This window comes from Corvus cornix, chromosome 1A, assembly GCF_000738735.6.
Source record: "Corvus cornix cornix isolate S_Up_H32 chromosome 1A, ASM73873v5, whole genome shotgun sequence".
Lineage (NCBI taxonomy): Eukaryota > Metazoa > Chordata > Aves > Passeriformes > Corvidae > Corvus > Corvus cornix.
This window is the reverse complement of record NC_047057.1, coordinates 7,092,556-7,107,770: the sequence shown is the minus strand read 5'-3', so window position 1 is coordinate 7,107,770 and position 15,215 is coordinate 7,092,556.

The following is a 15,215-nucleotide window of genomic DNA, read 5'->3' as shown; positions in this document are numbered from 1 at the left end:
CATTAAATGTGAACAAATATATTGATCATAGGACTGCAGCATAACCAGAAGAATATGCTGATTTCCCCTGTGGAGAGGAGTTAGCTAGTACTGCAGAATTCCTTCTCTTAGCCTAAAGATATGACCAATCTCTTCTTGGCAGCAATACTGTTAACCATCAAATGAATCCATTGCTCAAGGAGATCACTTGGATTCAGAGAAGTCCCAGAAGGAATCATGCAGCTTGAAGGCAGATGCTTGCAGCTTCAGAGCTTGAAGAGAAAAGCTGATATTGGTCAGTCCTCACAAACAGGGTGTACAGTATTTATTTATGGAACAGCCAGATATTTCTGTATCGCCACTCTCGCAACTAACGACAGATTCCACCCATACAGGCACGAATGGTCTAAGAAAACACTTCAAGGTACATGGAGAATTGAACACAGTTATCTTAGCAGAGATCTCAGAAGGTCATAAATACAAACCAAGGTTCATAAAATAGAATTTAAATACTCCAAGCAGTAATAACATTTCTTTTTCACTATCATAATAATCATTTCCTAGAGCTGAGCATTTTACTTCTCTTTGTTTTGTACCCTGGAATTTTCAATTTCTAACCCCACCCTCCTTATTCTCCTCCCCTGGTGTGTAATGCTCTACATTCAATCTGGTTTAGTTCATTTTAACTATGTGGAAAGTCTGTAGAATTCCTTAATTTAATTGCTTTGCTGATGCAGCAGCCCAGGAATAATGGACTTTTACTTAGTTGAGCTGAAAGGTACAGTCTGCTTCCATCAGACAGTCAGTTCCCATTCTCCTCTTGCTGGTATCAGGCACTTGTCAGCATAATCTCATTGGTCTGACTTTCTTCTGCTTTACACAGATGCAAATTACTATTTCTCAAGAGGAAAAATAAAAAACAACACAACCCTAACAAATTACTTATTTGTCCTACATTAAACAGGTTTTCAGGGATGCAGGCCATCACTGTTACAATGTCTATGTACAGCAAAAAACCAAACAAACAAAGAAACAAAATACTCTTCAGAACACCAAAATATTTTGTTTTGAGATTTCCACAATAGCACATTATTTTCTGGGAGGCAACATTTAAAGAAATAGGTGCTAATAACAAACATGAAGCAGGTTTCCCCAGTTTTTGCATATATCTCAGATATTGGAATATTCAGTGTAGAGAAGGTCCATACCAAACTGCTTCTTACCTGGCTTGGAGTACAGATAGGACCTCTCTAAATCTCTGCTTACACCACTCAAGCCTAAAAGTCATTTGAGTCTTTGCTACTTAGACAAGCAGGTACTCTATTGCAAGCCAAGGGAAAAACTGTTTGGCATAAAATGGCATCTCAGTTCCTTTATTCAATCTAAGATTTTTTAATTTTATTTTCTTTATCTTACTTTTTTAGAGAATGACTTAGCTAGCCAACTCTTTGCACAATTCTAATTAGGACTAACTACAGGGAAGCCAGAGGGCAGAAAGAAACATGTTAAGTAAATTCAGAGAAGTTATCCCTGCTTGACACTGACATAAGTGAGAAGAAAATCAGGCACTCTGCACTTAACACTTCTGTCATCTGCAAACACATATTAAAAAAATAAACTACAAATAGGTAGATCCCCTGTTTCTGTAACTCAGCAAATCACTGAGCTTTGCAAATTTGCAAAACCTGTGGTTCTGTCGCAGCTCTACTCCAGTTAGGACCATGGTATTTGGGATTGTTTTTCACTTTTGATTGATTCCTTCTAGGAGGTGATGGGCTACACACGTGCACGCAGAGCATTCTCTCACAACTGCCCTGCTTCTGGGTAAACCACCAGCTTGTTTCACCTCATCCTTCCATTAATCTCTAATAAATGTTATATACTGATGGGTTTGAAACCCTAGATAAAATATCAAGTGTAACAATGTTTGCTTATCTTTTTTATTCAATGCTTATTCTAAAAAGCATTGGTGTTATTTTGTTCTCTTTCTTACATTATTTCAGTTGTTTTCAATTAAATCACTAGGTGTAAGGGTATAAAATATGCACATAGAGCTTTTCTAAATGAAACTTTCACTTTAGTCTTAAAGTATCTCTTTCTCTGCAGAACCCATCACGTATGCAGATGATTTATAGGTCATCCGTGACTTTAAAAAGATTTATATGAGAACTATATATGAACTATCTTCTTAATAACAATGTAACAAAAAGGATTATAAACCAAGTTCTCAAACATAAGTAGTCATACTTTGTAATTCATTTCCACTGCCCTGGCTGGGTAAGCACAAGACAGATTCTTCCCTGTACCCAGTTCCTGCTCACTGCAGGAAAAGAGAGAAGTCACATCCCTCTGCCTGAACTGATTGCTCAGCATGAACTAACACCAGCAGACTCTTAAACCAGCTAAAAGCATGGCAAAGATCTGCATTGTGCTCATCTCTTACCTCCACCTCTACCAGCAAATTGTGAGGGCAGGAAGCCACTGGTGTATCTATGCCAGCTGAAAACTGGCCATGATGTGAGAATCCCTTACAGGTCAGCAAGAATCCGAATCCATCTGGGCCCCTGCATTTCAGCAAGGAAATGTCTGCAGAGCTTTATGAGCCAGGGTGTTCAGTTCAGCACTTGTGTTTGTTGTAACATTTGCCCTCTGGGCTGCAACCTGTTCCACAGGGGGTTTCAGTCCCCTTTAAACCATATGAAGTTTAACAAGGGTTAGTGCTGGATTCTGCACCTGGGACAGGGAAACCATGGATATACGGACAGAATCAGCCGGGCAAGAGAGGGGATTGCCCTGCTCTCTTCTGCTCTGCTCTGCTCTGTACTGGGGCAGCCTCACCTCGAGTCCTGTGGGCAGTTTTGGGCACCACAACATAAAAAAGAAATTGAGCTATTAGAGAGTGTCCAAAGGAAGGCCACAAAGATGGTGAAGAGTCTGGAAGGGAATCTTTATGAGGAGTGGCTTAGATCAGCCAGGTTAATTTCATAGACCTTTGCTGCTTTTCCTTTCCTCTTCAATTTCCCTGTAGATTCCTTGCACACTCCTCTTTTTAAAAGTTTGCAAGCTCTTGCTAGAGTAACAATAAATAATGGGTGTAAAAAGAAAAACAGACATAGTTCACTTGTAGTTCAAAAACATAACCAGGTAATTAAGTGTGGAGTTGTAGTTTAACCCCCATTACAACTAAGTACCATGTAGCCACTAACCTTGCTCTCCACTGGTTCCTCAGTGGGATGGTGAAGAAAATTAAAAAAAAGGTAGAATTCATGAGTTGAGATAAAAAATTATTAAAATTATTTTAAAATTAAAATAAAGACAAATGTAATTGTTATAATGATAATGACAATTGTAATGAAGAAAAGAACAAGTGATCCACGATAGAACTACTTACCATGAACTAGTCAATGCTCATTCCACCCAAGAGCAGAAATTGTCATTTTCTGGCCAATTCCCCCAGCTTCCATACTAACCACGGTGTTGTATAGTATGGAATATCATTCTGGCCAGTTCCAGTCACCTGCTCTGGCCATGCTCCCTCCTGTTTCTTGTACATCTGGTCACTGGCAGAGCATGTGAAAATGAAAAGCCCTTGATTTAGCACTATTGAGCAACAACTAAAACATCAGTGTGTTATCAACATCATTTTCACACTACATCCAAAATACTGCACTGGACCAAGTACTAAGAAAAAAAAAAAACTCTACCCCAGCTGAATCCAGGACAGGTAAAGGCACTTCATCAAGACAGAGCACTGGGAAGTGAAGCAGCTCATCCCTCCCAAGAACCATTTGGATGTGCACATCATCCAAATGCCTGTTACATTTGCTGAAAGGTAGGAAAGTCAGATTTCAGAAAGGAAGAGGATGAATATGTTTACTTTGTTCTTATCACTGTTATGGTTTGTTCTGCATCAACAATAATCCTTTATTGCCTTTTTATTCCAGATGCAATAAACTTTTTTTTATGAGAGATTAGTACTACAACTTTGTTTCTGCATTTCATCAGCCAAAGCAGCTGTTCATTATTTTGTGTATTTCAAAGCAGCAGAGATTACCACTAAAACAGACATCAAAACTTGTGGTGGGGTGAGTAAACATTTTAGCTGTGGGAAAACAGATTCATTTGCTCTCCTAAAATATTGTAAAATGTTCAAATATTTCTTTGATAAATGTGCTGTTTTGATGGTGTTCCCTGTCAATTCAGTTTAGTGCATAGGCAGTAGTTACTATGCTTCTGCTGGTCTGGGAGGTGTTAGAGGCTTGCAGGAAAACCCAGGTGTTGGTTTTATTAGAAATTAAGACTCTTGCTATTGAGAACACTGTACTAGGACTCTGAAATCCAGGTTTTATTCCTGTATTCATGTGTTGTTTTGCATGAGTCACACAGGTCCAGCTACTTCAGACCCCATGATCTTACAGGTCTATTCCAACCTCAATGATTATATGATCTAAATATATTGAGGAATTAAAGGAATTTGGGTGAATCTAAAGTTTGTTCCATATATCCCCCAAAATAAGATAACAGATTTATTTAAGAGTTAGCTGCAAACTTTCACATGAAAATCAGCATCTTTTACTTGTTGAAATACCACAATCTCTCATATAAGAAAGCTAATTAAATGAATATGATGAAAACTGGGTTTGAAATCTGTTCATCTGTTCATTTCCAGGGAAGTGTTTATATACTGAGACAGTTATTTGTCTTCCTGCCCATTATATTAAAGAACATAAATTAATAAAAATGCAATTTGCTATCAGATGTGGCCAGAGAGTGAAAACAAAGCCCTCCTCCATAAATGGTTTCCAAAGTTAAGGGACTGATGTGCTTTGGTTCCAGTATTCACTGAGGTCACAGATCCCCAAACGAGAGGGGTCTGTTCATTTCCAATTCATGAAATCTGAAAGTGCAGTTGAAAAGCACTTGCTTAGAAATTGTATTGATTGGAGACAATCTTCTTGCTTTCAAATCTTGTGATCATCCAATTAAGTGCAGGAACTGTGTTCACTGTTACGACAGAAGCCCTGTTGCCTGCTCATGCTGTGCTGCCTGCATATGTATATAAAAAGAGAAAGATAATTTCTATCCTGCTCATTTTCTAAAGACTAAGATCAGCTAAAACCAGCTGTTAGACTGAGAAAATAAGGGCAAATCAGACTGATAAAGATAGACACCTTGTGAGATGTTCAATTGTGCATGTATATAGACATCTGAAGTACATAAGCTTGAATAAAATCAAGGAAGTAAAAGTACTTCAAGCTAGTAGACTTGAACACCTTGCTGGAACATATACTTAGGGGTCTAAATCTTTCTGAAGTTCTGGTCCAAGACCAGGTTTGCAACAGAACAAGGATTGTATCACTCACATCAAGCATCTTACCCACAGGACTATCAAGCATAATATTTTGTTAAAGGGTATTGTGAAAGTATCATGGACAAAAGGAAAAAATAAATTCTTGCTACAATGCAAATCCTCACTGATCACTTTCCTGAGTCAGAAAGTCTAGAAGAAGGTATTCAGAAAACTTGGCAACATTCACTTGAGCTTTCCTAGCTCTCAGCAGCTTGGGATCAGAAATACTCTCTTTGGTAGATTTTCACCTATCATCTTCCTTGTCCCTGGCCCTAATCTGCCAGCAGAGGGACAAGGATAACACATCTGAGCAACCAGCCCTTCTGGCAGCAAGGTGTAATGAGGTGAAATCAATTGAGTTTAACACACATCTATTTTTCTTCTCCTGCTTATAGAGTGAGGCAGCTGAGTTTGCAGGCATCCCCATGCCAGCACATGGCTGGAAGATAAGCAGAAAGTCCCTGCTGGACTTTTGTTCCGGCATAACTGACCTCCAAGGATAGGGAATCTCATCATATGGAACATTACAAGTTCATTTGGGGAACGTATCACCTGGACAAAATAGCCTTGGGGGCTGCCTATCTTTCTGTCTCTTCATTCTTGGAGGTCATCAATTAAATGCAGACTTCTACACTTGTCTCTGAATAATATATTAGGACTGGTTTTAAAATATATGAGCATATCTATTCATGAGGGGGTTGAAATTTGGACCATGTAAATTATGAAATCTCAATATTATTTCCTCTCTTAACTCATTGCTTTATCTCTGAGCAGATTTCATGGCACAGTTCCTTTCAGAGTTCTTTAATTTACATTCCATGAGAAGAATGCATCCTTCTATTCAGTGCATCCTCTAGGTTCAGTGTACCTTGAAAAGCCCAGTCTGTCCAAGCACACAATTCACTTCTCACCATGGTAATGTAGTTGTTTATTTAAGTGCAATTTAAAGTCTGCCTCTTCCTGGAATCACCAGGTTAGCTTTATCTGAAAAAAATTGTAAGCTTGCAATGAAGTATTAGTAGCTACCCTGTAGTTAATATAATTTCATCAATGCAGGGACTGACAGGAATGCTTCTCTTCCAATATCATTCTTCTTTCCTCTTTTTTTTTAATTTATTTTTTAAAAATCATTAATTCAGAATCTCATATCTGAATAATCCCTGGTGCATAGGATGCTAATTCAAAAATACCACAAATTGAACTTTTTTTGTCCATTTATTGGTTGGCTTGTTGCATAACAAGAAAATTGATAAGTTTAATTACTTTTATGAAAATGAAAGGGAACTATTATAATTTTGCTAAATTGTTAATAGTAGTGCCATTTCAAACTAAACTAAAACATACCACAGGCTAAGTGACATGCTTGGTAGGGAGCATATCAAGCAATGGAAGAGAATTCATATTTACTAGGACAACATTAGCATTTTATGGTACAGAGATTGATTACCCCACCCTCATTCGTTTGTTTCTCACCTGCCATGCATTTCTCCTTTAGGGTCTTGCATAATTCCCTATTTCACAACAGCAATAATAATTATTTGATTCAATGATAGATTATGTAGTCTGAATGTAATCAAGAGCTGGTAGCAATTACATTCAAATTTAAAGACTTTCAAAAGGATGTTTACATGGTAGATTTCAAATTATATGGATTAAATGTCATGGGTCTCATCCATGAAGACAGAGAGAGGGATTCTTCTTTGTGTTTTGACTCTGTAAGGAATCCACTATCATTCATATCATGTGCATTTTATGGATGAATTATTAACCAAGCTTCTCCCTTGTTAATACCACAAATTTCTTTTGCCCTCATTAACACTGTCCAGGTGCAATTTAGAAAGTAATTTTGCCTAGGGTATACTCCCACAGAAATGTAACTTACTTGTTAATTAATTCAATTCAATTAATTGGCTTAAGGGTTATTTTTGATGTCACATCAGTAGAAGTCAGAGGGAAATTCACCCCAGAAACTTCACTTGGAACATGATCTGTCACCAAAAACTCCATTTCTCCTCCACAACAGGTCTAATTTACACAACAGATCAAGGGAAGGGGGAATCAAAAGCATCATATTGCAGCCTAAAATAAATTTGAAGGCCATCTTGAATTTGGGTCATGAGGAGCAGTTGGGCTTTTAACTGTCTCTGAACATTTTTAATGGCACAACTATTCTTAGTCACTGCATGATTTAATTTAGTGCTTAGGGAACTTAAGGTTGAAAGATACAGATGCAGTCCTTGTCTTCTTGTTACATTTGAAGTAAGTGATCTAGATAAGCTTTGGGCATTTCCCCATCAACTCAACTGGCATGACTTTATTGATTTTGACCAAAGGCATAACACTTTATATAGCTGAAGATGAAGCCAAGTGTTAGGCCTTAGATAGAAAGAGATGGATAAGATCTTTTCCCCTTTGCTTGCCTGAGATTGTTTTGAGCAACATTCCAAAAGCAAAGCAAAAGCATCTTCCCCTTCCATCACTAAGGGGACTGCAAAAGTTAATTTTTATATTTATATAATGGTTCTAACTTGTAGAGAGATGCACTAGGATTCCTCTTGACTAAGTTCAAGGTGAGGGGTATCTGCAGGATAAAGTGAAAATCAGCTCTCTGAACAAAAAAATCTGTAGTATTCTGGCTGGCTTCTAGCTGCAGCTCCAGAGAGCTGTGGGCCTCTGGTAATTCCTATGTATTGCAGATAGGCAGGTAATTCAGATGCTCTGGGGCATCTCAAAAGTCACTCCATGCCTTCATTTAGGCGGCTGACACCCCAGGTGCCTACATTAAGAACACTTATCTAATCTCCCCTCCCAGACAAAGGAGATCAAATCAAAATAGTTCATAAAGTCTAGGAAATGAGTTCTCCCATCATTAAGTTCTGCAAGAGGTCAGAAAAACACCACTCAGGAGCTCACCTCCTCCCTATAAACAGACTGCACAATCAGGTGTAGCCATCCATGCTGGAAGCACTGAAAGCTCCCATTCTTCCAGCCTGGGATGCTGCTGACTGTGAGTGCAGCAGAAACAGCCTCTGGTAGAACAGTTCATCTCAAGAGTGAAGGAACAGATGCAGGTTCATTCTGATGAATCTTTGAAAAATGACACTTCAGGCTTTGGCATAAAACTCAGGAAATAAGGGTTCAGGTACTGGCTTTGTCAGAGACTTCCTATGGAACCTCATGTACAGAATACGGGATTATTCATACACAAAACTTTAGAGTTGAAAGTGTCAAGAAATAATTTTACAGATAAAGTGGTGTGCTGGTCTTTGAGCAAAGTCTTTCTTCTGTCAAGGCCCATGAGGAACAGCTGCCACTAACCATAAACGAAGCAGGGGAAAGGACAAAGTAGAAATGTGTTGCAATTTGAGCTAACACGGTTGGTGGTCCCAGACTAAGTCAAGTTGGTGTGGCCTCTCCATTCCAGCATCAGGATCAAAAAAAGGTCTTAAGATAAGGTGAATGAGTACAGTAGCCTCCTCTTTGTCTTCTTTGTTGATTAGATATAATTTTTAAGTTGCTTGATTTGATTTAAACACAATAGTTCCTGTCTGCAAGCAGAAATAAGAAACAATAAACTTCTGAGGTCACTTTGGAGATTATTGTCTGCATACCAGGATGTTTCATGGTTGTACTTCCACTTGCCTTTCATACTAGAAGTATTTGGGTCATTTAGTGTCCTTGGGATGCCATCTTGTACAACTTACCACCACACACAGTTGTGCCTAAAAGGATGAGTTAAAATTTTCTTACATGTGAAAACTAAAAACAGGCTGCTTCAGTGCAGCAGCACATAAAGACCGTTTACTTACAAAATACCTAAATGTTATATATCCTTTGACAGTCTGTTTAGCCTCTGGGACAGATCTAGGAAAATGTTTACGTGCTTGCATTTCCTCTGACAGAAATAGAAATCAGGCATGCAAATACTTTGATGTATCCATCACTGTGTTTTATCCACTAGTTTATATAAGAGAGCCTTTTCTTTACAGTCCTTCTATCTTTTGTACTCCTTACAGGGAAGCCTGAAAATCTATATTTTCAGGCAATCCAAGGGGATTTGAACCACAAGCATTCAAGGCTTAAGTTTAAAATACCAGACCTTGAAGGCAAGCTGCAAAATTCTAGGTCAAATTGGATCATCTTTGGACAGACAAGGAAGGAAAGAGGACACCAAGGTCCAAGACATCTAACCAGGAACTGAAATATAGTGGCATCTGAAAATCCAGCAACTACTCTGGGTGTCAAAGACTTCTGTGCAGTTCTCAGAGCAAGGAAGGTGACTCTGAAGAAATTGGAAATACCACATGGAATCCTAGAATGGTGTGGGCTGGAAGGGGCCTTAAAGATCCTCTGGTTCCAACCCCCTGGCTTGGGCAGTGACACCTTCCACCAGCCCAGGTTCCTCAGAGCCCCATCCAGCCCGGCCTTGAACACTTCCAGGCATGGGTCTTCCACAATTTCTCTGGGCAATCCTGAACACAGCATAAATGAGCCCATTTCTAGAATGAGGGTCAGATCTGCCTGCCTCTGCAGGTCCCACCCACGCAGGAAGCACCAATGCATGTGAGTAACCCTGAAAATGTGAGCAGCCCCACAGAGTGACCCATACACAGGCATTTGGAGAAACAGACAATTGCTACAGGAGATGGGATCCATCTCTCCTAATCCTGCAGGACAGACATTTTCACCTGAGCTTCTTGCCTGAGGCTGACTTTGGAAGCAATGGAGAGGAAAAGGCACCTTCAGAAGCCTCTTCACCTCATCCTTAGGTAGAGATATAGAAAGCAAGTTTCGGGTGAGTAGCTCACAAATATGCCTCCATTAAAAATATCTATCTTTAATCAGACGAATCCTGCCTATTCTCACAGTGTCCTCAAACAGAAGCTCACAACCCAGGGACCCAAGGGAAGACACACTTTGCACCTCTCAGAGGTGTGGGAGCTGCCATCTCACTGTCTGCAGGATTTGCAGGTGCAGAGCGAACATGCCAGAAGCTCCCTGCAGCATCCATCAGGTGTAAAAAGCCCTGGAGAAATGGATTTGTGAAAGGTCACAGGCAAAGCAGATTTGGATCAGGCTTCACAGTTAAGGCAGGAAATGTTTAGCAAGCAGATAATTATTTCATTGGTGCTTCCCCAAGAGGTGGAGGCTGGCTTATTCCACACGGTGCAGCAGCAGGTTCCAGACACATCCAAAATGAGGTGCAGTGAGAAGAGATTTTATGAATACCAGAGGAATTTGCATTAGATAACATTTGTATATCTTCAAAGCCTTAATTTCTGCTTGCAAATCTCATCCCCAAATCCCCAAAACACATGAAATTAATTTCATTTGAATAAGCTAAGGCCTTAAAAACTTAAATACTTAGAAGTCTCCTATACAAAAATAACAGGCTGCCCAGACCAGTGATGCATACCACCATCCCTGGAGGTATTTAAAAGATGTGTAGATGTGGCTCTTGGGGACGTGGATTAGTGGAGGACTTGGCATTGCTGGGTTAATGGTTGCACTCCATGATCTTAGAGGGCTTTTCCAACCTAAGTGATTCTATGATTCTGTGGAATGGTAAATTTTATCACAGAGTTATACCGTTTTACCATGTTTCTCATGGTAGCAACTTCCACACTAAAAACAGAAAGTATGAAATTGGAAGGATTTGTTTGGGGGAGCATGCATAAATAAACATAAATAGGGTAAAATGTGGTCGTGCTGGATCTCACTTTTTCTATGTTTGAGACAAGTGTAATTCTGGGGGCAGAGAAATAAGTGAAGAATGCTTATTTAATAGAAAGTCACTTATTTTTGAGATGAGTTCAGGTTTATTTTGCTGTTTGCTGTATTAGGAGCATCTCAGAGATTTACAGTACTAGTGTCTGAGAGAAACTTATTAGGAAGCAGTGCAAGTGAAAGGCTGCTAAGTTCATTTTCCATGCAGCCACCTGCATTCTATCCCACTCATCTTTTATCACAGATATATATTTTACATAGTTATTTGACAGAGTTTTAGCACTGTAAGAAATAACATAAGTAGAATCTATTCACAAAAATATGTTTTTGCTGAGAGAATGGCTGTTAGCAACATTAAAATTTGAACATGAATGTATCAGTCAGAGCAAAACAGTATACAAAAATATTTGCTGCTATTTCTCTAAGGCTAATAAGACAAAAATAAAATTTAAAAAGCATTCTATCTGTAGCTTTTATTTCCCATTTCACTGTTATTTCCTCACACTTGCTATAGAAATATATTCAGTCACATGGAAATAAATTTTAGATTTTAAAAATCCTAAAAAGACCTTTTTTTTTACATCTCCTTTTTTTTAATTAGACTTATAACTATACAATTCGACATTACAATGCAGACTTTTCAACTTGCTGCTGGCACAAAAGGATTAAATACATGACACCAACTAGGATGCCACTCTATAAATCAAGGTGATCCTGGCGTGTCCATTCCTGCAGTCCTCTGCTGCCCCAAGGCAAAAAAGCTGTAGGGATTTTCTTTATTCTTTCCTAATCCTCTCCATTTCAGTAGCTGACAGCGTTGGCAGCACTGCAGAGGAAGGGAACGGTTCCATGGCTGTGCTGTGGGAGCTGCAGGGCTGGGAACCACAGGGCTGCTGAGGTGTGACATGAAGGGACCATGGGCATTGCCACAGAGAACCCTCTGCAGACCCCCCTGACCACTGCACCAGGTACATTCAGGGCTCAGACACAGACATCAATTACAGCATCTACAGAGGTGTTCATCTGGCCAAGTGTCCAGGGTGCATGCAAGACTCATTTTACAATTAGCAGAGGGAGACAGGCAGTTTAAGGATGTGAGTCATCTAACACCCTACATCTAAAAAGAGTTGTCAAAAATGGGTAAGATCTATTGCACACTCTAAATTAAAACAAAGAGGGGAAAAAATTGTTGTTTCACTCCATCGACTGTATAGTGATCCAAAAGCAGCCACTCTACCCTTTCCTGCCATGGATGTTTCACACTCCTGAGGTCTAATTTTCTGCACCACGACTCACAGCTGATGTGTCAACTGGTTTTCAGACCTTTTTCATTCTGTCTCAGTTGCTTGGATCATAATCTATGGCAAGTCAAATCTTTCCTTTGCCTGTCTCATCTTCTTCATCAGTAGCAGGTGTTTTTCTAGACTAGCAAATTCAGGAAGTTAAAGTTATTCTGACAGCCACCCTCTGAGCGTAGGGTTGTCTCAAGTACTTAGCAATATGTGTTTATATGTTAGATACAGGTAGCTGGTGTTTGTAATAAATCTGCCAGGCCTCTTGCAAGCACTTGGTGCCACTTTTCCTCTTTCTCTAGTTGAACCGTGTCAGCAAGGCCTGTTGAGTTGAAACCAGAGGGAAGTGTCTTTCCTTTGCAAATGTCCTCAAGCCTTTTTACTCTTTAGTATGCACGTATTTCCTTTGGGGCTGCCTAGACTGAAGTAAAGAAAGTTAGTTGTAAGCTGTGAAACCACCTAAGCCAACTTCATTTTTTTGCTGTAGTGCAAAAAAGACATATTGATCAGTCAGGTGTAATAGGTTAGACATTTCACTTCCCATTCTCCTGTTTTGCTCCCATAAAAGCAATTCAGGAAATATGAAACAGAGAGAGAAGAAAAAATGGGGGGTTTACTGCTAGGGTAATATCTCTGACTCTTTTAATGTTTAGAAGTATGACCAGAAAGGTGAGGAAGTCAGAAATGAAATTGCCAGTCCAAGAAATGAGAGTTCTTTTGAGCAGTGTCAGCAAAGTATTTCCCATTTACTTCTCTGCAAGACTTTCTACAGCAAGCCTTGACAGCCAGGTAAGAATTGATGAAGTAAACCTGTGTAGCTCGACTGATGGAAGAGGTAGCTGGAAGTGTACTTTGATATTCCACTAAACTGAGCTTATGAGTCCTGGCATCTACCTCACACTTGTACAAGTCACTTCAGATGCCATCCAAATGGCCACAAATACCCATGTCTTCACAAACAGTTGGGAAGTTCATCTTCAGTATAGCTTATTTACATTATTCCCTCTTTTGCAGTCAATGGTCTATTGGTCTTAGAGATAGGATTTAGGCAATTGCTTTATGATCTATAAAAGCTTCAGTGTCAGACATTAAACAGGAAGGAGTTTTGAGGCGAAATGTGCAAAAAAAAGCACAACTACAGATAGCAATTTTTTTTACTTTACTACCTCAGAAGAAAGATGCCAGAGTTACAGGGGCAATAAATAGCCCAGGTATAGAAAAAGCACTGAAGGATGTTAAGGCTATAACAGAAAACACAAATTATTTTTTTGCATCAGTGTTCACCATAGCCTTTCTTTACAGGTGACAGGTCTGAGGATCTGTCTCAAATCTAGCTGTCAAGAGCGAGAATATATAAAAAAAAAGTGATTAAATGAACAATAAAAAACTTTGAGTCCCAAGTGATAAAGGGATTCAGATATGAAACTGCTGATCTGTGACCTGTAACCTCTTTCTTAATTCAGCCCTGTTACCAAAGGAGTAGAATAAGTCAGCTGTTGTTTAATAGTATTTTGTGGGTGATCTGGAGAAAAAGAGATGAATAAGTCTGTCTGTCATACGAGAAAATTGCTAAGAAAACTAGCAAGGAATGGCCTTTCAAATGTGTGGAAAAATCTGTTGGGAATAGCTTCTTGATATGGGGAAAGCTGTGCTGCTCATGGCTGCAGGAGCTCTTTGGGTCCTATAAGCAAGCAGATACAGGTGACCTGTATTTGGGTCTTTGCAACATTTCTGACAAATATCCTCATGAAAGAGTTTCAAGAAAACTTAGCAAAGACAAGAGCAGGTAGAAGGTGCCTGAAAATGAGGAAGCAAAGGGTAGGGATTTGTGCTCAGTTTTCATTACAAAGGAAGACCCCCTCTCACTGAGTTTCCCAAAAGTCTGTTCTGGGACTAATACTGATTAACATCGTCTGGAAAGATCTGGAAAATGGTTAACTAATGAGACATGAGACTGTTACTTATATAGAGAGATACTCAGAATAGTAAAAAGCCAAACTAGTGGCTACAAGGCACAGAAGGATCTCATGATATTGACTGACTGGACAATAAAATGGCAGATGAAAATCACTGTCGATGAATGTGAAAAACTGCAGATGAGACAAAAAATAACTCTAGCTCTGCATGTGATACAATGGACTCTAAATTAAATACTACTTCTTATTATAGTTTGAAAATGCCAGCTCAGCTTTCCTTTGTCAAAATGACAAAGAAAATGTTACAACTCTTTAGGAAGGAAGAGAAAAAAAAAAAAAAAATAGAAAACTAATATCATCATTATGAGACTGTAATAATAGGTATTTCTTCCACACCTGGAGGGCTCCAAATGGTGGTGTTCTGATCTCAGAAAAAGGGACTGTGAAGTTAAAAAAGAATAGAGAAGGGCAGAAATGTGGACAGAAGCAAATCATGAGGAGGAAAACTGAACAGCCTGGAATTTTTCACCTTTTAATGCAGGGGAAGGGTATGGCAAAGTCTAAAGCCATGAATACATTGAAGAGACTGAGGAAGGAAAAAGTCTTTGTGGTCTCCCAGAACACAGTAGATCAGGGTTCTTGCTGAGGCAGGCTTAAAATTTAAAAAAAAAATGGAAGTGCTTTTCACACACTGACTGTTTTGGTGAGGGAAATCCCCACAGCAGGATTTTGTAAAGGCAAACAGAATAATGGGATCAAAAGAAGATTAAAGTCCCTAAAGCACAGGTTGCTGGAAGCCATAAGAGGTATATCAAGAGAAAAATGTTCTATTTTGCCCAGTTCCCAAGTTTTTCTAAGTACATGCTACTGACCAGGATTAGACAGAAAATACTGTCCTTGATGGACATTTGGTGTGATCACAAACCACTGCTCTTAGGAAGCTGCTTCTGT